We start from the raw sequence: 26685 nt of genomic DNA, 5'->3' as shown, positions 1-26685 counted from the left end.
AAAAGAAACAAAGTTAGATACAAGAAAAGAGAAAAGAGAAAAGAGAAAATAAAATAAATACTATAATTTGTACAAGAATTTACCTTCCCAGCAACGGCGCCAAAAACTTGACATGACCAAAAGATTGATGTCTTTTCCCAAGTGCAGGAGTGTCGAAGTAATAAATAACCCGGCAAGACCGGGGTCGAACCACAGGGAGGTTACTTGTATAAATTATAAGCAATAATACAACAACAATAGTAACAACAACAACAATAATAATGGGAGTCTGTTCCTGTTGATCCTGTTTATGGTTTGCTCAAGGGAGCCTGTTCCCTTTGCCTGGATTTGTATGACTTCTGTATTGCTGGTTTCCAGCTTGTATCGCAAGCTTGTCTTGCTCTTTTTGATCTATAATATTCTTACATTTGATCAAAAAAAAATAGTAGTAGTAGTAGTAGTAATAATAATACCAATAATACTATTAATAATGATAATAATAAAGATGATGAAGAAGAAGTTGATGAGAACTTTGAGATGGAAGATTAACGTAAGGATTAAACAATGATAACAACAAATGTCAAGGTTAAAGGATCCACTAATAGTATTTCAAACAAGTATAGTATAAACCCTTATTATTCAATTGGAAACCACACACAAGGAGGTTCCAATCAGATTATAAATTGTTAACATGATTACATTAGCTATCTTATTCGAATAATGCTAATACTTGTAAATGTTTTCAGGCATTCATGATTATAACTTATGTTAACAACAAATCAAGTTCCTTTCATAGCTAAGGTGTCGGTTATACCATACAGTATGGGCTATGAAAGTGCCAAGTATTTGTTGTACCAAGTGTTATACAACATAAATCTAGATTAACCATTTAACAAGCAAAGTATTAAAAGTGAATAAGATAACAAATATAAAGCATGTTAGTATCCAACATTAAAGTCCATGTGAGTTTATATTATACTTATCCTTACACCATTAGTGTAACCTTTTCACCTTGACATAATTAACTTAGCTAGACATAATGAAAGAAAGAAACATAAATAAACAAGATAAGAACATAAGTAAGATAAAAGTTAACTAAGTAAAGGAAAGGAAATGAAAGGCATAAACTTGATATTAATGAAAGCAAAGCATAAGCAATACAAAGAGAGAAAGCAAGAGCATGATCTTGATCTCAACACCAAGATGCCTAAATACATGGCAAATGCCTCCTTTTATAGGCCAAAATTCGGAACTATTGATTTGTTGACTAATTGATGAGTGGGTGGCCACATCTTGACTTGGTGACAATTCTTATCTTCTTGTCTGCCAAAAACGTCATTGATGACGTCATAATTTGAACAAACTTAAATCATAAAGGTTCTAGGAAATTATCTCATCTTTCCAGGGTAAAAATTTGAGATCATTTGGACTTCTAGAACTTGAGATATGGGCTGAACACTAAACAGTGTCTGGGCTGCATGACAGATTCGGACTTCTTTGTTGTTGCTACAATTTGGACTTGAAAATAGCATTTTTAAATCTTGGGCTCCACATGAAAGTTGTAGGCCTATGTCTTATCTTTCCATCCATATAAAATGGACCTAAATCCAAGATCTACAGCTCCAGATATGACCCAATTACCGAATAGTGTTCCAGTTTGGACTGCACCAGCATCTCTTTTCTAAGTTTGGCCATCTCTTTGTCCTTTCAATTTCAGTACTTCAACTCATCAATCAATTCTTTCATTTATGTGATAGGCCTGCATTTAAGATGAACATTTATCATAAATTAAAGGTATCTTATATAATTAGATATGTTATTATAAAACATGTTTTAATTAAGGAGTTATTGATACTTCAAGTGCAAAATGATGATATAAAACCTTGATAAAAATGCACTTTCAAGTACTAATCAGTAACGGTATTAGAAGCCAAAGTTTTCATCATCTCACGAAGATCATCATTGGATGATGACCCCATAACATTGGAGTTTGTGAATGGAGGGGGTTGTCTTGCTTGATAATTTTGTTGGGGCTGAAATCCATGGGGATGGAATTGTCGGCCTTGATTGCCTCGTTGGGATGGGTTGCCGTAGCGTAAGTTGGGATGATCTCTCCATTCGGGATTGTACGTGTTGGAAAAGGGATCATATTTACGCGGGGGCTGTCCGTTGAATGCTCCATCAATTGCATGAGCTTGTTTAATGTAATCTTCTTGCATTGTTGGGCACATATCCGAAGCATGTCCTTGTAAGGAGCAATGCTACAAACTTTCACCTCCTGCACATTTCCACAAGCCAAAGAACGCACAAGAGAAGTAAGATCATTAACTTTATTTTCAAGGTTAGAAATACTTACCTCATTTACTCGTTTGTTGGAGAAGTCTCCACGAGTGCCAAACTGTTTTGAGTTGGCTGCCATGTTTGAGATCAATTGGCGTGCAGCCTCAGGTGTCTTATCCACCAATGCGCCTCCACTTGCAGCATCAATGATACTACGGTCAGTAGGCATCAATCCTTTATAGAAATATTGAATGAGCAGCTGATCAGGTATTTGATGATGAGGACATTGAATGCAGAGTTGCTCAAATCTTTCCCAATATTCAGAGAGTGTCTCTCCATGAGATTGCCGAATCCCACATATTTCTTTCCTTATGTTGGCAACTCGAGATGCTGGGAAATACTTCTCAAGGAAAATCTTCTTCATAGTATTCCAAGTTCCAATAGATCCTGGGAGAATAGAGAAAAGCCATGCCTTTGTTGCCCCCTTCAAAGAGAAAGGGAAAGCTTTCAACTTAACTTGTTCTTCATCAACTCCATTCGGTTTCATGCCAACACAAACCATATGGAACTCCTTGAGATGAGTATGAGGATCTTCTCCTGCAAGACCATTAAATATTGGTAAAAAATGAATAAAACCAGATTTGAGCTCAAAGTTTACATTATTGTCAATGTTTATGCACAATGGTTGATTTTCCACGTTAGGAGCAACAAGCTCCTTGAGTGTTTGTTGTCGTGCAACCGCCATGGTGTTGAGGCGAGCTTCCTTTCTATTTCAAGATCAACCTACACTTGAATTTGATTAGTAGAACGGATCACAGGCATAAATTGCTAAGAAAACTCAAAAGAAAGTAACCACACAAGAGATCGAAAACAATGCAAATTGTACGAAAATCCTACGGTAGAAAACTAAAACTGCCTAAAAATACTAGAAAACAGTGGAATTTGGCCTCAATAGGGTGGGGCTAGTCATTTATCACTAGTCCTGTTCAGAACGTTGTTTTCCTTTAGGAAATAAAAGAACGATACCTAATTCCACCAAAAACTCTGTTTTGAACAGTACCGCCGTCGCAAGTGAACAGTACCGTCGCAAGCAAAAATTCTGTTTCTCTTTTTTTTTTTTGAATCACAGCAAATAAAAATAACAGTACAAGCACAACAATCAACTAAAATTACCTCCTCGGCAACGGCGCCAAAATTTGTTGTGATGTCGCGGTCGCACAAATTTATTACCCTAGCTTAAAACACACAAGATAGTATAGAGCAAGCAAGGGGTCGATCCCACGAGGAAGTTTCAAGTCAGATTTTTATGTTGTACGTTATGTAATTAGGGGGATTTGGTTTGTGATTATCTAAACTATGACAACAATTAAACTAGCAAACAAAATCAATTAAAACCGAAAAATATCAAGAAAACAAACCTTGGTCGCAAGCACACATCCACCAACGGAAATTAGAACCAGTCCTTGAAATGAAAATTGTAGTTTATGTTCTGAAATTTTATCTTTTCTTAACGTTGATTAATTAACGGATCTACCGTATAACTAATCCTAACCAATAAACAATCAAAGTGTCCGCACTAATGATTCAATTTAATGGTAGCTTTAAGAACTAGATAATTTCATCAAGATTAACATACAAGCTGTCCGCAGCTTGTGTCACTTTGTTCTAATGTTCTCCCTAAGTTCAATAACGTAGTTCCACCACAATTATCAAGCTTAGTTGCTTCACAAGTTCATATATCACAACTCCGGTTTTGATATTAAACTTAGCAATAGATTGTTTACAACAATAACTTAGAGTCCGCTCTAGCAATCATCAACAACAATCATAGGAAAACAATCATACTTATTCATAACATAAACTAAAAATAGAAGGAAGAATAAATCTCACGGTTCTTGAAATCCGAAGGTTTGTTGTGTCCTTGCAACCAAGAAAAGAGCTTAGCCTTGCATAACTATTGAACAACTACTTCTAAAGAATGAAAAGAGCATGATTTTTTGGGTTTGTAGAGGAGAGAATTTGTGTTTATTCTGTGCTGGCTGCTGCCTCCTTCTGCTCTCCCTCTTTTCTACTGGCTGCTGCCCCTTCTCTCTTTCTTTTTATATGCTAAGAAACCCTAGTCTCTATTTTACAAAATAGTCCTTCCTTAAGTTGGCAGTTTACATTCAAGTACTTCAATAACTATTTTCCCTAAAAAGAAGAAATAGCCTTGCATGAAATCTTTAAGCCCTGACTTAGAGGAGCTAAATTGCTGATATAAAAACTTGGATGTCGGTTAAGATGCTTCAGAATGTAATTTGGACTCGTTTCTTCATGAAACCTATTTGCTGGCAGAATTCAGTTGTCATCTTTGAAAAATCATATCTCCCTCATATGACGTCGTTTTTGGCTGATATTTGGAGCGTGGATAGGTCTATCAATTAGGAATCTAAGAAAATTTATTTTGCATCAATTGGACTTCTGTAGATCCAGATATTAAATTTTGAATGGCCAAAGGTCAACACTGGCAGAATGCGAGATTTGACTTTGCAGGATGTGATTTCCATGATCTTTCTCTTTTTATTTTTCTTGCATTACATTTTCAAAAAGGTATGGATGTTAGCTTTTTAGTGGCACTGGAATCACTTCATTTCGATCACTAGAACTCACGCTCTGCACAAAACATCGACTGAACGTCAAATCTGCCAATTACCTCTAATTTACTCCTTTTTGCATCTTTCATCCAAAAGTACCTTCAAAACATAAAATAAAGAATATCAAGACATTTTATATGTAAAACATGGACAAAACATTAGGTAGATGTGGGTGAAACTATCGAATAATATGGTTACATCATAGCCTCATGTCCTATCTTTCCAACGACATAAATTATGCTTGAATCAGAGTTTTATAACTCCATATATTGTTAAATATCTGAGGATAAGTCAGACAGTAACAGTTTAAAAACGGACAGTAATAGTTGGACAGTAGAAGTCCTAGTGTTTGTTGATGATCGATTTTGACTAACTTAGAGGCAGAATTGGGTTCTCCTCAAATCATAGAACTTGTAGCCTCATGTCTTATCTTTCCAATAGACAAATTATGCTTGAATTGGAGTTCTATAACTCCAGATATTGTTAAAAATCTGAGCAGAGATCAAACAGTAACACTTACAAAACGGACAGTAAAAGTTGGATAGTAACAGTCCAAGTGTTTGTTGATGAGCGATTTTGACTATCTTAGATGCAGAACTGGGTTCTCCTAAAACATAGAACTTGTAGCCTCATGTCTTATCTTTCTAACGACACAAATTATGCTTGAATTCAAGTTCTAGAAATCCAGTTATTGTTCAAAATCTGAGAAGAGGTCAGACAGTAACTGTTCAAAAACAGACAGTAACAGTTGGACAGTAACAGTCCAAGTGTTTGTTGAGGAGCGATTTTGACTATCTTAGAGGCAGAACTGGGTTCTCTTCAAACATAGAACTTGTAGCCTCATGTCTTATCTTTCTAACGACACAAATTATGCTTGAATTGAAGTTCTACAACTCCAGATATTGTTCAAAATCTGAGAAGAGGTCAGAGAGTAACTGTTCAAAATCAGACAGTAACAGATGGACAGTAACAGTCCAAGTGTTTGTTCATGAGCGATTTTGACTATCTTAGATGCAGAACGTAAAACATGTAGCCTCATATCTTATCTTTCCAATGACACAAATTATGCTTGAATCGAAGTTCTATAACTCTAGATATTGTTAAAAATATGAGGAGAGGTCAGACAGTAACAGTTGGACAGTAACTATCCAAGTGTTTGTTAATCAGCGATTTTGACTATCTTAAAGGTAGAACTAGGTTCTCCTTAAACATAAAACATGTAGCCTTATATCCTATATTTCCAATGACACAAATTACGCTTGAATCAGAGTTTTATAACTGCATATATTGTTAAAAATCTGAGGAGAGGTCAGACAGTAACAATTCAAAAACGGACACTAACAGTTGGACAGTAACAGTCCAAGTGTTTGTTCATGAGCGATTTTGACTATCTTAGATGCAGAATGTAAAACATGTAGTCTCATGTCTTATCTTTCCAACGACACAAATTATGCTTGAATCGAAGTTCTATAACTCCAGATATTGTTAAAAATATGAGGAGAGGTCAGACAGTAACAGTTGGATAGTAGTTGTCCAAGTGTTTGTTAATCAGTGAATTTGATTATCTTAAAGGCAGAACTGGGTTCTCCTCAAATCATAGAACTTGTATCCTCATGTCCTATCTTTCCAACTACACAAATTATGTTTGAATTGGAGTTCTATAACTCCATATATTGTTAAAAATCTTAGGAAATGTCATATAGTAATAGTTCAAAAACGGACAGTAACAGTCCAAGTGTTTGTTGATGAGCGATTTTGACAATCTTATAGGCAGAACTGAGTTCTCCTCAAACATAAAACTTCTAGCCTCATGTCTTATCTTTCTAACGACACAAATTATGCTTGAATTGCAATTCTATAACTCCAGATATTGTTAAAAATTTGAGAAAAGATCAGACAGTAACAGTTCAAAAACGGACAGTAACAGTTGGAGAGTAACAGTTTAAATGTTTGTTTATGAGCGATTTTGACTATCTTAGATGCAGAACTTGGTTCTCCTCAAAACATAAAACATGTAGCCTCATGTCTTATCTTTCCAACGACACAAATTTTGCTTGAACCAGATTCTATAACTCCAGATATTGTTAAAAATCTGAGGAGAGCTCAGACAATAATAGTTCAAAAATGGACAGTAACAGTTGGACAGTAACAGTCTAAGTGTTTGTTCATGAGCGATTTTGACTATCTTAGATGCAGAATGTAAAACATGTAGTCTCATGTCTTATCTTTCCAACGACACAAATTATGCTTGAATCGAAGTTCTATAACTTCAGATATTGTTAAAAATATGAGGAGAGGTCAGACAGTAACAGTTGGACAGTAACTGTCCAAGTGTTTGTTAATCAGCGATTTTGACTATCTTAAAGGCAGAACTGGGTTCTCCTTAAACATAAAACATGTAGCCTCATATCCTATCTTTCCAACGACACAAATTACGCTTGAATCGGAGTTCTATAACTGCATATATTGTTAAAAATCTGAGGAGAGGTCAGACAGTAATAGTTCAAAAATGGACAGTAACAGTCCAAGTGTTTGTTGATGAGCGATTTTGACAATCTTATAGGCAGAACTGAGTTCTCCTCAAACATAAAACTTCTAGCCTCATGTCTTATCTTTCTAACGACACAAATTATGCTTGAATTGCAATTCTATAACTCCAGATATTGTTAAAAATTTGAGAAAAGATCAGACAGTAACAGTTCAAAAACGGACAGTAACAGTTGGAGAGTAACAGTTTAAATGTTTGTTTATGAGCGATTTTGACTATCTTAGATGCAGAACTTGGTTCTCCTCAAAACATAAAACATGTAGCCTCATGTCTTATCTTTCCAACGACACAAATTTTGCTTGAACCAGATTCTATAACTCCAGATATTGTTAAAAATCTGAGGAGACCTCAGACAATAATAGTTCAAAAATGGACAGTAACAGTTGGACAGTAACAGTCTAAGTGTTTGTTCATGAGCGATTTTGACTATCTTAGATGCAGAATGTAAAACATGTAGTCTCATGTCTTATCTTTCCAACGACACAAATTATGCTTGAATCGAAGTTCTATAACTCCAGATATTGTTAAAAATATGAGGAGAGGTCAGACAGTAACAGTTGGACAGTAACTGTCCAAGTGTTTGTTAATCAGCGATTTTGACTATCTTAAAGGCAGAACTGGGTTCTCCTTAAACATAAAACATGTAGCCTCATATCCTATCTTTCCAACGACACAAATTACGCTTGAATCGGAGTTCTATAACTGCATATATTGTTAAAAATCTGAGGAGAGGTCAGACAGTAATAGTTCAAAAATGGACAGTAACAGTTCGACAGTAACAGTCTAAGTGTTTGTTGACGAGCGATTTTGACTATCTTAGAGGCAGAACTGGGTTCTCCTAAAACATAAAACTTGTAGCCTCATGTCTTATCTTTCTAACGACACAAATTATGCTTGAATTGAAGTTCTACAACTCCAGATATTGTTTAAAATCTGAGAAGAGGTCAGACAGTAACTGTTCAAAAACAGACAGTAACAGTTGGACAGTAACAGTCCAAGTGTTTGTTCATGAGCGATTTTGACTATCTTAGATGCAGAACATAAAACATGTAGCCTCATGTCTTATCTTTCCAATGACACAAATTATGCTTGAATCGAAGTTCTACAACTCCAGATATTGTTCAAAATCTGAGAAGAGGTCAGATAGTAACAGTTCAAAAACGGACACTAATAGTTGGACAGTAACAGTCCAAGTGTTTGTTCATAAGCGATTTTGACTATCTTAGATGCAGAACTGGGTTCTCTTTAAATCGAAAAACATGTAGCCTCATGTCTTATCTTTCCAACGACACAAATTATGCTTGAATTGAAGTTCTATAACTCCGTATATTGTTAAAAATCTAAGGAGAGGTTAGACAGTAATAGTTGGACAGTAGCTGTCCAAGTGTTTGTTAATAAGCGATTTTGACTATCTTACAGGCAAAACTGGGTTCTTCTCAAATCATAGAACTTGTAGCCTCATCTCCTATCTTTCCAACGACAAAAATTATGTTTGAATTGGAGTTCTATAACTCCATATATTGTTAAAAATCTGAGGAGAGGTCAGACAGTAATAGTTCAAAAACGGACAGTGACAGTTGGACAGTAACAGTCCAAGTGTTTGTTCATGAGCGATTTTGACTATCTTAGATGCAGGATGTAAAACATGTAGTCTCATGTCTTATCTTTCCAACGACACAAATTATGCTTGAATCGAAGTTTTATAACTCCAGATATTGTTTAAAATATGAGGAGAGGTCAGAGAGTAACAGATGGACAGTAACTGTCCAAGTGTTTGTTAATCAACAATTTTGACTATCTTAAAGGCAGAACTGGGTTCTCCTTAAACATAAAACATGTAGCCTCATGTCCTATCTTTCCAATGACACAAATTATGCTTGAATCAGAGTTCTATAACTCCATATATTGTTAAAAATCTGAGGAAAGGTCAGACAGTAACAGTTCAAAAACGGACAGTAACAGTCTAAGTGTTTGTTGACGAGCGATTTTGACTATCTTAGAGGCAGAACTGGGTTCTCCTAAAACATAAAACTTGTAGCCTCATGTCTTATCTTTCTAACGACACAAATTATGCTTGAATTGAAGTTCTACAACTCCAGATATTGTTCGAAATCTGAGAAGAGGTCAGAGAGTAACTATTCAAAAACAAACAGTAACAGATGGACAGTAACAGTCTAAGTGTTTGTTTATGAGCAATTTTGACTATCTTAGATGCAGAACTCGGTTCTCCTCAAAACGTAAAACATGTAGCCTCATGTCTTATCTTTCCAACAACATAAATTTTGCTTGAACCAGATTCTATAACCCCAGATATTGTTAAAAATCTGAGGAGAGCTCAGACAATAACAGTTCAAAAACAGATAGTAACAGTCTAAGTGTTTGTTCATGAGCGATTTTGACTATCTTAGATGCAGAATGTAAAACATGTAGCCTCATGTCTTATCTTTCCAACGACATAACTTTTACTTGAATCGGAGTTCTACAATTCCAGATATTGCTAAAACTCCAAGGAGAGGTCAGATAGTAACAGTTCAAAAATGGACAGTAATAGTTGGACAGTAACAGTCCAAGCGTTTGTTAATGAGTGATTTTGACTACCTTAGAGGCAGAACTGGGTTCTTCCCAAACATAGAACTTGTAGCCTCATGTCTTAGCTTTCCAACACCATAAATTTCACTTGAATCGGAGTTCTATAACACTAGATATAGTTAAAAATCTGACGAGAGGTCAAACAGTAACAGTTCAAAAATGGACAGTAACAGTCCAAGTGTTTGTTAATGAGCGATTTTGACTATCTTAGAGGCAAAAGTAGGTTCTTCCTAAAACTTAGAACCTGTAGCCTCATGTCTTACCTTTCCAACGCCACAAATTTCACTTGAATCAAAGTTCTATAACTCCAGATATAGTTAAAAATTTAAGGAGAGGTCAGACACTAACAGTTCAAAAATGGACAGTAACAGTTGGATAGTAACAGTCCAAGCGTTTGTTAATGAGTGATTTTGACTACCTTAGAGGCAGCACTGGGTTCTTCCCAAAACATATAACTTGTAGCTTCATGTCTTACCTTTCCAACACCACAAATTTCACTTGAATCAGAGTTCTATAACTCCAGATATAGATAGAAATTTGAGGAGAGGTCAGATAGTAACAGTTCAAAAACGGACAGTAAAAGTTGGATAGTAAGAGTCCAAGTGTTTGTTGATGAGCGATTTTGACTGTCTTAGATGCTGAACTGGGTTCTCCTCAAAACGTAAAACATGTAGCCTCATGTCTTATCTTTCCAACGACACAAATTATGCTTGAATTGAAGTTCTATAACTCCAGATATTGTTCAAAATCTAAGAAGAGGTCAGACAGTAACTGTTCAAAAATAGACTGTAACAGTTGGACAATAACAGTCCAAGTGTTTGTTCATGAGCGATTTTGACTATCTTAGATGCAGAATGTAAAACAAGTAGCCTTATGTCTTATCTTTCCAACGATATAAATTATGCTTGAATCGAAGTTTTATAACTCCAGATATTGTTAAAAATCTGAGGAGAGGTCAGACAGTAACAGTTGGACAGTAATAGGTGGACAGTAGCTGTTCAACTGTTTGTTAATCAGCGATTTTGACTATCTTAAAGGCAGAACTAGGTTCTCCTCATATCATAGAACTTGTAGCCTCATGTCCTATCTTTCCAACGACACATATTATGCTTGAATTCGAGTTCTATAACTCCATATATTGTTAAAAATTTAAGGAGAGATCAGACAGTAACAGTTGAAAAACAGACAGTAATAGTTGGACAGTAACAATCCAAGTGTTTGTTGATGAGCGATTTTAAATAACGTAGATGCAAAATGTAAAACATGTAGCGTCATGTCTTCTTTTCAGACGACATAAATTATGCTTGAATCGGAGTTCTATAACTCCAGATATTATTAAAAATCTGAGGAGAGGTCAGACAGTAACAGTTAGACAGTAACAGTCCAAGTGTTTGTTAATCAGTGATTTTGACTATCTTAAAGGCAGAACCGAGTTCTCCTTAAACATATAACATGTAGCCTCATATCTTATCTTTCCGACGACATAAATTATGCTTGAATTGGAGTTCTATAACTCCAGATATTGTTAAAAATCTGAGGAGAGGTCAGATAGTAACTGTTCAAATGTTTGTTAATCAGCGATTTTGACTATCTTAAAGGCAGAACTGGGTTCTCCTCATATCATAGAACTTGTAGCCTCATGTCCTATCTTTCCAACGACACATATTATGCTTGAATTGGAGTTCTATAACTCCATATATTGTTAAAAATCTGAGGAGAGGTCAGACAGTAACAGTTCAAAAACGGACAGTAATAGTTGGACAGTAACAGTCTAAGTGTTTGTTGATGAGCGATTTTGACTAACTTAGATGCAAAATGTAAAACATGTAACGTCATGTCTTGTTTTTCAAACGACACAAATTATGCTTGAATCGGAGTTCTATAACTCCAGATATTGTTAAAAATCTGAGGAGAGGTCAGACAGTAACAATTGGACAGTAACTGTCCAAGTGTTTGTTAATCAGCGATTTTGACTATCTTAAAGGCAGAACTGGGTTCTCCTTAAACATATAACATGTAGCCTCATTTCCTATCTTTCCAACGACACAAATTATGCTTGAATCGGAGTTCTATAACTTCAGATATTGTTAAAAATCTGAGGAGAGGTCAGACAGTAACTGTCCAAATGTTTGTTAATCAGCGATTTTGACTATCTTAAAGGCAGAACTGGGTTCTCCTCAAACATAGAACTTCTAGCCTCATGTCTTACCTTTCCAACAACACAAATTGTGCTTGAATTGCAGTTCTATAACTCCAGATATTGTTAAAAATATGAGAAAAGATCAGACAATAACAGTTAAAAAACGGACAATAACAGATAGGCAGTAACAATCTAAGTGTTTGTTTATGAGCGATTTTGACTATCTTAGATGCAGAACTAGGTTCTCCTCAAATCATAAAACACGTAGCCTCATGTCTTATCATTTTAATGACACAAATTTTGCTTGAACCAGATTCTATAACTCCAAATATTGTTAAAAATCTGAGGAGAGCTCAGACAATAACAGTTCAAAAACGAACAGTAACAATTGGACAGTAACAGTCCAAGTGTTTGTTGATGAGCGATTTTGACTATCTTAGATGTAGAACATAAAACATATAGCCTCATGTCTTATCTTTCCAGTGACACAAATTATGCTTGAATCGGAGTTCTATAACTCCAGATATTGTTAAAAATCTAATGACAGGTCAGACAGTAACAGATGGACAGTAACTGTCCAAATGTTTGTTAATCAGCAATTTTGACAATCTTAAAGGCAGAATTGGGTTTTTCTTAAAGATATAACATGTAGCCTCATGTCCTATCTTTCCAAGGACACAAATTATGCTTGAATCGGAGTTCTATAACTCCATATATTGTTAAAAATCTGAGGAGAGGTCAGACAGTAACAGTTAAAAAACAGACAGTAATAGTCTAAGTGCTTGTTGACGAGCGATTTTGACTATCTTAGAGGCAGAACAGGGTTCTCCTTAAACATAGAACTTGTAGCCTCTTGTCTTATCTTTCTAACGACACAAATTATGCTTGAATTGAAGTTCTATAACTCCAGATATTGTTCAAAATCTGAGAAGAGATTAGACTGTAACTGTTTAAAAACAGACTGTAACAGTTGGATAGTAACAGTCCAAGTGTTTGTTCATGAGCGATTTTGACTATCTTAGATGCAAAACGTAAAACATGTAGCCTTATGTCTTATCTTTCCAATGACACAAATTATGCTTGAATCGAAGTTTTATAACTCCAGATATTGTTAAAAATCTGAGGAGAGGTCAGACAGTAACAGTTGGACAGTAATAGTTGGACAGAAGCTGTTCAAGTGTTTGTTAATTAGCAATTTTGACTATCTTAAAGGTAGAACTGGGTTCTCCTCATATCATAGAACTTGTAGCCTCATGTCCTATCTTTCCCACGACATATATTATGCTTGAATTCGAGTACTATAACTCCATATATTGTAAAAAATCTGAGTAGAGGTCAGACAGTAACAGTTCAAAAACGGACACTAATAGTTGGACAGTAACAGTCCAAGTGTGTGTTGATGAGCGATTTTGACTAACTTAGATGCAAAATGTAAAACATGTAGCGTCATGTCTTGTTTTTCAAACGACACAAATTATGCTTGAATCAGAGTTCTATAACTCCAGATATTGTTAAAAATCTGAGGAGAGGTGAGACAGTAACAGTTGGACAGTAATAGATGGACAGTAATTGTCCAAGTGTTTGTTAATCAGCGATTTTGACTATCTTAAAGGCAGAACTGGGTTCTCCTTAAACATATATCATGTAGCCTCATGTCCTATCTTTCCAATGACACAAATTATGCTTGAATCGGTGTTCTATAACTCCGGATATTGTTAAAAATCTGAGGAGAGGTCAGACAGTAACAGATGGACAGTAACTGTCCAAGTGTTTGTTAGTCAGTGATTTTGACTATCTGAAAGGTAGAACTAGGTTCTCCTTAAATATAAAACATGTAGCCTTATGTCTTATCTTTCCAAGGACATAAATTATACTTGAATCGGAGTTCTATAACTCCATATATTGTTAAAAATCTGAGGAGAGGTCAGACAGTAACAGTTGGACAGTAACAGTCCAAGTGTTTGTTAATCAGCGATTTTGACTATCTTAAAGGCAGAACTGGGTTCTCCTTAACCATTAAATATGTAGCGTCATGTCCTATCTTTCCAACGACACAAATTATGCTTGAATCAGAGTTCTATAACTGCATATATTGTTAAAAATCTGAGGAGAGGTCAGACATTAACAGTTCAAAAACGGACAGTAACAGTTTGACAGTAATAGTCCAAGTGTTTGTGATGAGCGATTTTGACTATCTTAGAGGCAGAACTGGGTACTCCTAAAAAATAGAACATGTTGCCTCATGTCTTATCCAACGACACAAATTTCGCTTGAAATCGAGTTCTATAACACCAGATACTGTTAAAAATCTGAGGAGAGGTCAGATAGTAACAGTTCAAAAATGAACAGTAATAGTTGGACAACAACAGTCCAAATGTTTGTTGATGTGCGATATTGTCTATCTTGGATGCAGAACTGAGTTCTCCTCAGATCGTAGAACATGTAGCCTCATGTCTTATCTTTCCTATGATAAAAATTTCGCTTGAATTTGAGTGCTATAACACCAGATATAGTTAAAATCTGAGGAGAGGTCAGAGAGTAACAGTTCAAAAACGGTCAGTAACAGTTGGACAGTAACAGTCCAAATGTTTGTTGATGAGCGATTTTGAATATCTTAGATGCAGAACTGGGTTCTCCTCAAACGTGAAACATATAGCCTCATGTCTTATCTTTCCAACGACATAAATTTTACTTGAATCGGAGTTCTATAACTCCAGGGATTGTTAAAAATCTGAGGAGAGCTCAGACAATAACAGTTGGACAGTAATTGTCCAAGTGTTTGTTGATGAGCAATTTTGACTATCTTAGATGCAAAACTGGGTTCTCCTCAATCAAAAAACATGTAGCCTCATGTTTTATCTTTCCAACGACATAAATTATGCTTGAATCGGAGTTCTATAACTCCAGATATCGTTAAAAATCTAAGGAGAGGTTAGACAGTAACAGTTGGACAGTAACTGTCGAAGTGGTTGTTAATCAGCGATTTTGACTATCTTAAAGGCAGAACTAGGTTCTCCTTAAACATTAAATATATAGCCTCATGTCCTATCTTTCCAATGAGAGAAATTATGCTTGAATTGGAGTTTTATAACTCTATACATTGTTAAAAATCTGAAGAGAGGTGAGACAGCAACAGTTCAAAAACGGACAGTAACAGTTGGACATTAACAGTCAAAGTGTTTGTTGATGAGCGATTTTGACTATCTTAGATGCAGAACGTAAAACATGTAGCCTCATGACTTATCTTTCCAACGACACAAATTATGCTTGAATCGGAGTTCTATAACTGCACATATTGTTCAAAATCTAAGGATAGGTCAGACAATGACAATTGGACAGTAACAGTTGGACAACAACTGTCCAAGTGTTTGTTGATGAGCGATTTTGACTATCTTAGATGCAGAACGTAAAACATGTAGCCTCATGACTTATCTTTCCAAAGACACAAATTATGCTTGAATCGGAGTTCTATAACTCCAGATATTGTTAAAAATCTGAGTAGAGGTCAAACAATAACAGTTGGACAGTAACTGTCCAAGTGTTTGTTGATGAGCGAATTTGACTATCTTAGATGCAAAACGTAAAACATGTAGCTTCATGACTTATCTTTCCAACGACACAAATTATGCTTGAATCGGAGTTCTATAACTCCAGATATTGTTAAAAATCTGAGGAGAGGTCAGACAGTAATAGTTGGACAGTAACTGTCCAAGTGTTTGTTAATTAGCGATTTTTACTATCTTAAAAGCAGAACTGGGTTCTTCTTAAACATAAAATATGTAGCCTCATGTCCTATCTTTCCAACGACACAAATTATGCTTGAATCGGAGTTCTATAACTGCATATATTGTTAAAAATCTGAGGAGAGGTCAGACAATAACAGTTCAAAAACGGACAGTAACAATTTGACAGTAACAGTCCAAGTGTTTGTTAATCAGCGATTTTGACTATCTTAAAGGCAGAACTGGGTTCTCCTTAAACATAAAATATGTAGCCTCATGTCCTATCTCTCCAACGACATAAATTATGCTTGAATCGGAGTTCTATAACTGCATATATTGTTAAAAATCTGAGGAGAGCTCAAACAGTAAGAGTTCATTAACGAACAGTAACAGTTGGACAGTAACAGTCCAAGTGTTTGTTGATGTGCGATATTGTCTATCTTAGATGCAGAACTGAGTTCTCCTCATATCGTAGAACATGTAGCCTCATGTCTTATCTTTCCTATGATAAAAATTTCGCTTGAATTTGAGTTCTATAACACCAGATATAATTAAAATCTGAGGAGAGGTCAGAGAGTAACAGTTCAAAAATGGTCAGTAACAGTTGGACAGTAACAGTCCAAATGTTTGTTGATGAGCGATTTTGACTATCTTAGAGGCAGAACTGGGTTCTCCTAAAAAAATAGAACATGTTGCCTCATGTCTTATCCAACGACACAAATTTCGCTTGAAATCGACACCAGATACTGTTAAAAATCAGAGGAGAGGTCAGACAATAACAGTTCAAAAATAAACAGTAATAGTTGGACAACAACAGTCCAAATGTTTGTTGATGTGCGATATTGTCTATCTTGGATGCAGAACTGAGTTCTCTTCAGATCGTAGAACATGTAGCCTCATGTCTTATCTTTCCTATGATAAAAATGTCGCTTGAATTTGATTGCTATAACACCAGATATAGTTAAAATCTGAGGAGAGGTCAGAGAGTAACAGTTCAAAAACGGTCAGTAACAGTTGGACAGTAACAGTCCAAATGTTTGTTGATGAGCGATTTTGAATATCTTAGATGCAGAACTGGGTTCTCCTCAAATGTGAAACATAAAGCCTCATGTCTTATCTTTCCAACGACACAAATATTACTTGAATCGGAGTTCTATAACTCCAGGGATTGTTAAAAATCTGAGGAGAGCTCAGACAATAACAGTTGGACAGTAACTGTCCAAGTGTTTGTTGATGAGCAATTTTGACTATCTTAGATGCAAAACTGGGTTCTCCTGAATCGAAAAACATGTAGCCTCATGTTTTATCTTTCCAACGACATAAATTATGCTTGAATCGGAGTTCTATAACTCCAGATATTGTTAAAAATCTAAGAAGAGGTTAGACAGTAACAGTTGGACAGTAACTGTCGAAGTGGTTGTTAATCAGCGATTTTGACTATCTTAAAGGCAGAACTAGGTTCTCCTTAAACATAAAATATATAGCCTCATGTCCTATCTTTCCAATGAGAGAAATTATGCTTGAATCGGAGTTTTATAACTCTATACATTGTTAAAAATCTGAAGAGAGGTGAGACAGCAACAGTTCAAAAACGGACAGTAACAGTTGGACATTAACAGTCAAAGTGTTTGTTGATGAGCGATTTTGACTATCTTAGATGCAGAACGTAAAACATGTAGCCTCATGACTTATCTTTCCAACGACACAAATTATGCTTGAATCGGAGTTCTATAACTGCACATATTGTTCAAAATCTAAGGATAGGTCAGACAATGACAATTGGACAGTAACAGTTGGACAGCAACTGTCCAAGTGTTTGTTGATGAGCGATTTTGACTATCTTAGATGCAGAACGTAAAACATGTAGCCTCATGACTTATCTTTCCAAAGACACAAATTATGCTTGAATCGGAGTTCTATAACTCCAGATATTGTTAAAAATCTGAGTAGAGGTCAAACAATAACAGTTGGACAGTAACTGTCCAAGTGTTTGTTGATGAGCGATTTTGACTATCTTAGATGCAGAACGTAAAACATGTAGTTTCATGACTTATCTTTCCAACGACACAAATTATGCTTGAATCGGAGTTCTATAACTCCAGATATTGTTAAAAATCTGAGGAGAGGTCAGACAGTAATAGTTGGACAGTAACTGTCCAAGTGTTTGTTAATTAGCGATTTTTACTATCTTAAAAGCAGAACTGGGTTCTTCTTAAACATAAAATATGTAGCCTCATATCCTATCTTTCCAACGACACAAATTATGCTTGAATCGGAGTTCTATAACTGCATATATTGTTAAAAATCTGAGGAGAGGTCAGACAATAACAGTTCAAAAACGGACAGTAACAATTTGACAGTAACAGTCCAAGTGTTTGTTAATCAGCGATTTTGACTATCTTAAAGGCAGAACTGGGTTCTCCTTAAACATAAAATATGTAGCCTCATGTCCTATCTCTCCAACGACACAAATTATGCTTGAATCGGAGTTCTATAACTGCATATATTGTTAAAAATCTGAGGAGAGCTCAAACAGTAAGACTTCAAAAACGAACAGTAACAGTTGGACAGTAACAGTCCAAGTGTTTGTTGATGTGCGATATTGTCTATCTTAGATGCAGAACTGAGTTCTCCTCATATCGTAGAACATGTAGCCTCATGTCTTATCTTTCCTATGATAAAAATTTCGCTTGAATTTGAGTTCTATAACACCAGATATAATTAAAATCTGAGGAGAGGTCAGAGAGTAACAGTTCAAAAACGGTCAGTAACAGTTGGACAGTAACAGTCCAAATGTTTGTTGATGAGCGATTTTGAATATCTTAGATGCAGAACTGGGTTCTCCTCAAACGTGAAACATGTAGCCTCATGTCGTATCTTTCTAACGACACAAATTTTACTTTAATCGGAGTTCTATAACTCCAGATATTGTTAAAATCTGAGGAGAGGTCAGACACTAACAGTTCAACAACGATCAAAAATGGTTGGACAATAATAGTACAAATGTTTGTTGATGAGCGATTTTGACTATCTTAGATGCAAAATGTAAATAATGTAGCCTCATGTCTTATCTTTCCAACGACATAAATTATGCTTGAATCAGAGTTCTATAACTCCAGATATTGTTAAAAATCTGAGGAGAGGTCAGACAGTAACAGTTAGACAGTAACTGTCCAAGTGTTTGTAAATCATCGATTTTGACTATCTTAAAGGCAGAATTGGGTTCTCCTTAAACATAAAAGATTTAGCCTCATGTCCTATCTTTCTAACGAGATAAATTATGCTTGAATTGGAGTTTTATAACTCTATATATTGTTAAAAATCTAAAGAGAGGTGAGACAGTAACAGTTCAAAAACGGACAGTAACAGTTGGACATTAACAGTCCAAGTGTTTGTTGATGAGCGATTTTGACTACCTTAGATGCAAAACGTAAAACATGTAGCCTCATGTGTTTTCTTTCCAACGACACAAATTATGCTTGAATCGGAGTTCTATAACTCCAGATATGGTTAAAAATCTGAGGAGAGGTCAGACAATTACAGTTCAAAAACGGATAGTAACAGTTGAACAGTAACAGTCCATGTGTTTGTTGATAAGCGATTCGACTATCTTAGATGCAAAATATAAAACATGTAGCCTCATGTCTTATCTTTCCAACGACACAAATTATGCTTGAATCGGAGTTCTATAACTCCAGATATTGTTAAAAATCTGTGGAGAGGTCAGACAGTAACAGTTGGACAGTAACTGTCCAAGTGTCTGTTAATCAATGATTTTGACTATCTTAAAGGCAGAATTGGGTTCTCCTTAAACATAAAACATGTAGCCTCGAGTCCTATCTTTTCAACGACAGAAATTATGCTTGAATCGGAGTTCTATAACTCCAGATATTGTTAAAAATCTGAGGAGAGGTCAGACAGTAACAATTGGACAGTAAATGTCCAAATGTTTGTTAATCAGCGATTTTGACTATCTTAAAGGCAAATCTGGGTGCTCCTTAAACATAAAACATGTAGCCTCATGTCCTATCTTTCCAACGACACAAATTATGCTTGAATGGAGTTCTATAACACTAGATATAGTTACAAATCTGAGGAGAGGTCAGATAGTAACAGTTCAAAAACGGACAGTAACAGTCCAAGTGTTTGTTGATGAACGAATTTGACTATCTTAGATGCAGAAATGGGTTCTCGTCAAATCGTAAAACATGTAGTCTCATGTCTTATCTTTCCAACGACATAACTTTTACTTGAATCGGAGTTCTATAATTCCAGATATTGTTAAAAATCTGAGGAGAGGTCAGACAATAACAGTTCAAAAACGGACAGTAACAGTTGGATAGTAACAGTCCAAGTGTTTGTTGATGAGCGATTTTGACTATCTTAGAGGCAGAACTGGTTCTACTCAAACATAGAACTTCTAGCCACATGTCTTATCTTTCTAACGACACAAATTATGCTTGAATTGCAGTTCTATAACTCCAGATATTGTTAAAAATCTGAGGAGAGATCAGATAGTAACATTTGGACAATAACTGTCCAAGTGTTTGTTAATCTGCCATTTTGACTATCTTTTTAAACATAAAACATGTAGCCTCATGTCCAATCTTTCCAACGACACAAATTATGCTTGAATTTAAGTTCTATAACACCAGATATTGTTAAAAATCTGAGGAGAGGTCAGACAGTAACAGTTCAAAAACGAACAGTTACAGTTGGACAGTAACAGTCCAAGTGTTTGTTGATGAGCGATTTTGACTATCGTAGATGCAGAACTGGGTTCTCCGCAGATCGTAGAACATGTAGCCTCATGTCTTATTTTTCCCATGACACAAATTTCACTTGAATTTGAGTTCTATAACACCAGATATAGTTAAAAATCTTAAGAGAGGTCAGACAGTAACAATTCAAAAACGGACAGTAACAGTTGGACAATAACAGTCCAAGTGTTTGTTGATGAGCGATTTTGACTATCTTAGATGCAGAAATGGGTCTCCTCAGATCGTAAAATATGTAGCCTCATGTCTTATCTTTCCAACAACATAAATTTTGCTTGAATCGGAGTTCGATAACTCTAGGTATTATTAAAAATCTGTGGAGAGGTTAGACAGTAACAGTTCAAAAACGAACAGTTACAGTTGGACAGTAACAGTCCAAGTGTTTGTTGATGAGTGATTTTGGCTATCGTAGATGCAGAACTGGGTTCTCCGCAGATCGTAGAACATGTAGCCTCATGTCTTATCTTCCCTATGACAAAAATTTCACTTGAATTTGAGTTCTATAACACCAGATATAGTTAAAAATCTGAGGAGAGGTTAGATAGTAACAGTTCAAAAACGAACAGTAACAGTTGGACAGTAACAGTCCAAGTGTTTGTTGATGAGTGATTTTGACTATCTTAAATGCAGAAATGGGTTCTCCTCAAATCGTAAAACATGTAGCCTCATGTCTTATCTTACCAACAACATAAATTTCGCTTGAATCGGAGTTCGATAACTCTAGATATTATTAAAAATCTGTGTAGAGGTCAGACAGTAATAGTTCAAAAACGAACAGTAACAGTTGGACAATAACAGTCCAAGTGTTTGTTGATGAGCGATTTTGACTATCATAGATGCAAAACGTAAAACATGTAGCCTCATGTGTTTTCTTTCCAACGACACAAATTATGCTTGAATCAGATTCTATAACTTCAGATATTGTTAAAAATCTGAGGAGAGGTCAGACACTAAGAGTTCAAAAACGGACAGTAACAGTCCAAGTGTTTGTTGATGAGAGATTTTGACTATCTTAGATACAAAACATCAAACATGTAGCCTTATGTCTTATCTTTCCAACGACACAAATTATACTTGAATCGGAGTTCTATAACTCCAGATATTGTTAAAAATCTGAGGAGAGGTCAGACAGTAACAGTTGGACAGTAACTGTCCAAGTGTTTGTTGATGAGCGATTTTGACTATCTTAGATGCAGAAATGGGTTCTCCTCAGATCGTAAAACATGTAGCCTCATGTCTTATCTTACCAACAACATAAATTTTGCTTGAATCGGAGTTCGATAACTCTAGATTTTATTCAAAATCTGTGGAGAGGTCAGACAATAACACATCAAAAACGAATAGTAACAGTTGGACAGTAACAGTTCAAGTGTTTGTTGATGAGCGATTTTAACTATCATAGATGCAGAATGTAAAACATATAGCCTCATGTGTTATCTTTCCAACGACACAAATTATGCTTGAATCATATTCTATAACTTTAGATATTGTTAAAAATCTGAGGAGAGGTCAGTCACTAACAGTTCAAAAACAGACAGTAATAGTTGGACAGTAACAGTTCAAGTGTTTGTTGATGAGCGATTTTGATTATTTTAGATGCAAAACGTCAAACATGTAGCCTCATGTCCTATCTTTACAATGACACAAATGATGCTTGAATCGGAGTTCCATAACTCCATATATTGTTAAAAATCTGAGGAGAGGTCAGACAGTAACAGTTCAAAAATGGACAGTAATAGTTGCATAGTAACAGTCCAAGTGTTTGTTGATGAGTGATTTTGACTATCTTAGAGGCAGAACTGGGTTCTACTAAAAAATAAAACATGTAGCCTCATGTATTATCTTTCCAACGACACAAATTTCGCTTGAATTCGAGTTCTATAGCACCAGATATAATTAAAAATCTGAGTAGAGGTCAGACAGTAACAGTTCAAAAACGAATAGTAACAGTTGGACAGTAACCGTCCAAGTGTTTGTTGATGAGCGATTTTGACTATCTTAGATGCAGAACTGGGTTCTCCTCAGATCGTAGAACATGTAGCCTCATGTCTTATCTTTCCTATGACAAAAATTTCACTTGAATTTGAGTTCTATAACACCAGATATAGTTAAAAATCTGAAGAGAGGTCAGACAGTAAGAGTTCAAAAACGGACAGTAACAGTCCAAGTGTTTGTTGATAATCGATTTTGACTATCTTAGATGCAGAATGTAAAACATGTAGCCTCATGTCTTATCTTTCCAACGACATAACTTTTACTTGAATTGGAGTTCTATAACACCAGATATACTTAAAAATCTGAGTAGAGGTCAGACAGTAACAGTTCAAAAACGGATAGTAACAGTTGGCATAGTAACAGTCCAAGTGTTTGTTGATGAGCGATTTTGACTATTTTAGATGCAGAACTGGGTTCTCCTCAGATCGTAGAACATGTAGCCTCATGTCTTATCTTTCCTATGAAAAAAATTTCACTTGAATTTGAGTTCTATAACACCAGATATAGTTAAAAATCTGAAGAGAGGTCAGACAGTAAGAGTTCAAAAACGGACAGCAACAGGTGGACAGGAACAGTCCAAGTGTTTGTTGATGAGCGATTTTGACTATCTTAGATGCAGAAATGGGTCTCCTCAGATCGTAGAACATGTAGCCTCATGTCTTATCTTTCCTATGACAAAAAATTCACTTGAATTTGAGTTCTATAACACTAGATATAGTTAAAATCTGAAGAGAGGTCAGACAGTAAGAGTTCAAAAACGGACAGTAACAGTTGGACAGTAACAGTCCAAGTGTTTGTTGATGAGCGATTTTGACTATCTTAGATGCAGAAATGGGTCTCTTCAGATCGTAAAACATGTAGCCTCATGTCTTATCTTTCCAACGACATAAATTTTAATGAATCAGAGTTCCATAACTCCATATATTGTTAAAAATCTGAGGAGAGTTCAGACACTAATGATTCAAAAACGGACAGTAACAGTTGGACAGTAACAGTCCAAGTGTTTGTTGATGAGTGAATTTGACTATTTTAAATGCAGAAATGAGTTCTCGTCAAATGCAAAACATGTAGCCTCGTGTCATATCTTTCCAACGACATAACTCTTACTTAAATTGGAGTTCTATAACTCCAGATATTGTTAAAAATCTGATGAGAGGTCAGAGAGTAACAGTTGAAAAACAAACAGTAACAGTTGCACAGTAACAGTCCAAGTGTTTGTTGATGAGCGATTTTGACTATCTTAGATGCAGAACTGGGTTCTCCTCACATCGTAAAACATGTAGCCGCATGTCTTATCTTTCCAACGACACAAATTTTGCTTGAATCAGATTCTATAACTTTAGATATTGTTAAAAATCTGACGAGAGGTCAGACACTAACAGTTCAAAAACAGATAGTAACAGTTGGACAGTAACAGTCCAAGTGTTTGTTGATGAGCGATTTTGATTATTTCAGATGCAGAATGTAAAACATGTAGCCTCATGTCTTATCTTTCCAACGACATAACTTTTACTTGAATCGGAGTTCTAATACTCCAGATATTGTTAAAAATCTGAGGAGAGGTCCGACAGCAACAGTTCAAAAACGGACAGTAACATCAAACATGTAGCCTCATGTCCTATCTTTACAACGACATAAATGATGCTTGAATCGGAGTTCCATAACTCCATATATTGTTAAAAATCTGAGGATAGGTCAGACAGTAACAGTTCAAAAATGGACAGTAATAGTTGCATAGTAACAGTCCAAGTGTTTGTTGATGAGTGATTTTGACTATCTTAGAGGCAGAACTGGGTTCTACTAAAAAATAGAACATGTAGCCTCATGTATTATCTTTCCAACGACACAAATTTCACTTGAATTCGAGTTCTATAACACCAGATATAATTAAAAATCTGAGTAGAGGTCAGACAGTAACAGTTCAAAAACGAATAGTAACAGTTGGACAGTAACCGTCCAAGTGTTTGTTGATGAGCGATTTTGACTATCTTAGATGCAGAACTGGGTTCTCCTCAGATCGTAGAACATGTAGCCTCATGTCTTATCTTTCCTATGACAAAAATTTCACTTGAATTTGAGTTCTATAACACCAGATATAGTTAAAAATCTTAAGAGAGGTCAGACAGTAACAATTCAAAAACAGACAGTAACAGTTGGACAGTAACAGTCCAAGTGTTTGTTGATGAGCGATTTTGACTATCTTAGATGCAGAAATGGGTCTCCTCAGATCGTAAAATATGTAGCCTCATGTCTTATCTTTCCAACGACATAAATTTTAATGAATCGGAGTTCCATAACTCCATATATTATTAAAAATCTGAGGAGAGGTCAGACACTAACGATTCAGAAACGGACAGTAACAGTTGGACAGTAACAATCCAAGTTTTTGTTGATGAGCGATTTTGACTATCATAAATGCAGAACATAAAACATGTAGCCTCGTGTCTTATCTTTCCAACGATAAAAATTATGCTTGAATCGGAGTTCTATAACTCCAGATATTGTTAAAAATATGAGGAGAGGTCAGACAGTAACTGTTGGACAATAACTGTCCAAGTGTTTGTTATTTAGTGATTTTGACTATCTTAAAGGCAGAACTGGGTTCTCCTTAAACATAAAACATGTAGCCTCCTGTCCTATCTTTCCAACAACACAAATTATGCTTGAATCGGAGTTCTATAACTCCAGATATTGTTAAAAATATAAGGAGAGGCAGACAGTAATAGTTGGACAGTAAATGTCCAAGTGTTTGTTAATCAGCAATTTTGACTATCTTAAAGGCATAACTGGGTTCTCCTTAAACATCAAACATGTAACCTCATGTCCTATCTTTCCAACGAAACAAATTACGCTGGAATCGGAGTTCTAGAACTCCATATATTGTTAAAAATTTGAGGAGAGGTCAGACAGTAACTGTTGGACAGTAATTGTCCAAGTGTTTGTTAATCAGCGATTTTGACTATCTTAAAGGCACAACTAGGTTCTCTTTAAACTTAAAACATCTAGCTTAATGTCCTATCTTTCCAATGACACAAATTATGCTTGAATTCGAGTTCTATAACACCAGATATTCTTAAAAATCTGAGAAGAGGTCAGACAGTAATAGTTCAAAAACGAATAGTAACAGTTGGACAGTAACAGTCCAAGTTTTTGTTGATGAGCAATTTTGACTATCTTAGATGTAGAACTAGGTTATCCTCGGATCGTAGAACATGTAGCCTCATGTCTTATCTTTCCTATGAAAAAAATTTCACTTGGATTTGAGTTCTATAACACCAGATATAGTTAAAAATCTGAGGAGAGGTCAGACAGTAACAGTTCAAAAACAAACAGTAACAGTTGGAGAGTAACAGTCCAAGTGTTTGTTGATGAGCGATTTTGACTATCTTAGATGTAGAATGTAAATCATGTAGCCTCATGTGTTATCTTTCCAACGACAAAAATGATGCTTGAATCAGACTTCTATAACTCCAGAAATTGTTGAAAATCTGAGGAGAGGTCAGACAGTAACAGTTCAAAAACGAATAGTAACAGTTGCACAGTAAGAGTCCAAGTGTTTGTTGATGAGCGATTTTGACTATCTTAGATGCAGAACTGGGTTCTCCTCAAATCATAGAACATGTAGCCTCATGTCTTATTTTTCTAACGACACAAATGATGCTTGAATTGCAATTCTATAACTCCAAATATTGTTAAAATTCTTAGAAGAGATCAGACAGTAACAGTTAAAAAACGGACAGTAACAGTTGGACAGAAACAGTCCAAGGGTTTGTTGATGAGTGATTTTGACTATCTTAGATGCAGAATTGGGTTATCCTCAGATCATAGAACATGTACCCTCATGTCTTATCTTTCTTATGACACAAATATCGCTTAAATCAGAGTTCTATAACACCAGATATAGTTAAAAATCTTAGGAGAGGTCAGGCAGTAACAGTTCAAAAACGGACAGTAACAGTCCAAGTGTTTGTTGATGAGCCATTTTGACTATCTTAGAGGCAGAACAGGGTTCTCCTAAAAA

At 35.6% G+C, this 26685-nt stretch overlaps 1 non-coding gene across 1 annotated transcript; it reads left to right on the top strand.

Annotated features, from left to right (window-relative positions):
* The first annotated feature begins 2528 nt into the window (after window positions 1-2528).
* LOC133693030 (small nucleolar RNA R71) lies at window positions 2529-2635 on the top strand. Its single transcript, XR_009842045.1, has one exon. It is a non-coding gene; the product is annotated as a small nucleolar RNA R71 (small nucleolar RNA).
* The last annotated feature ends 24050 nt before the right edge of the window (window positions 2636-26685 follow it).

Source organism: Populus nigra, chromosome 4 (assembly GCF_951802175.1).
Source record: "Populus nigra chromosome 4, ddPopNigr1.1, whole genome shotgun sequence".
Classification (NCBI taxonomy): Eukaryota; Viridiplantae; Streptophyta; class Magnoliopsida; order Malpighiales; family Salicaceae; genus Populus; species Populus nigra.
This window is presented reverse-complemented; position numbering and strand designations above follow the sequence as displayed.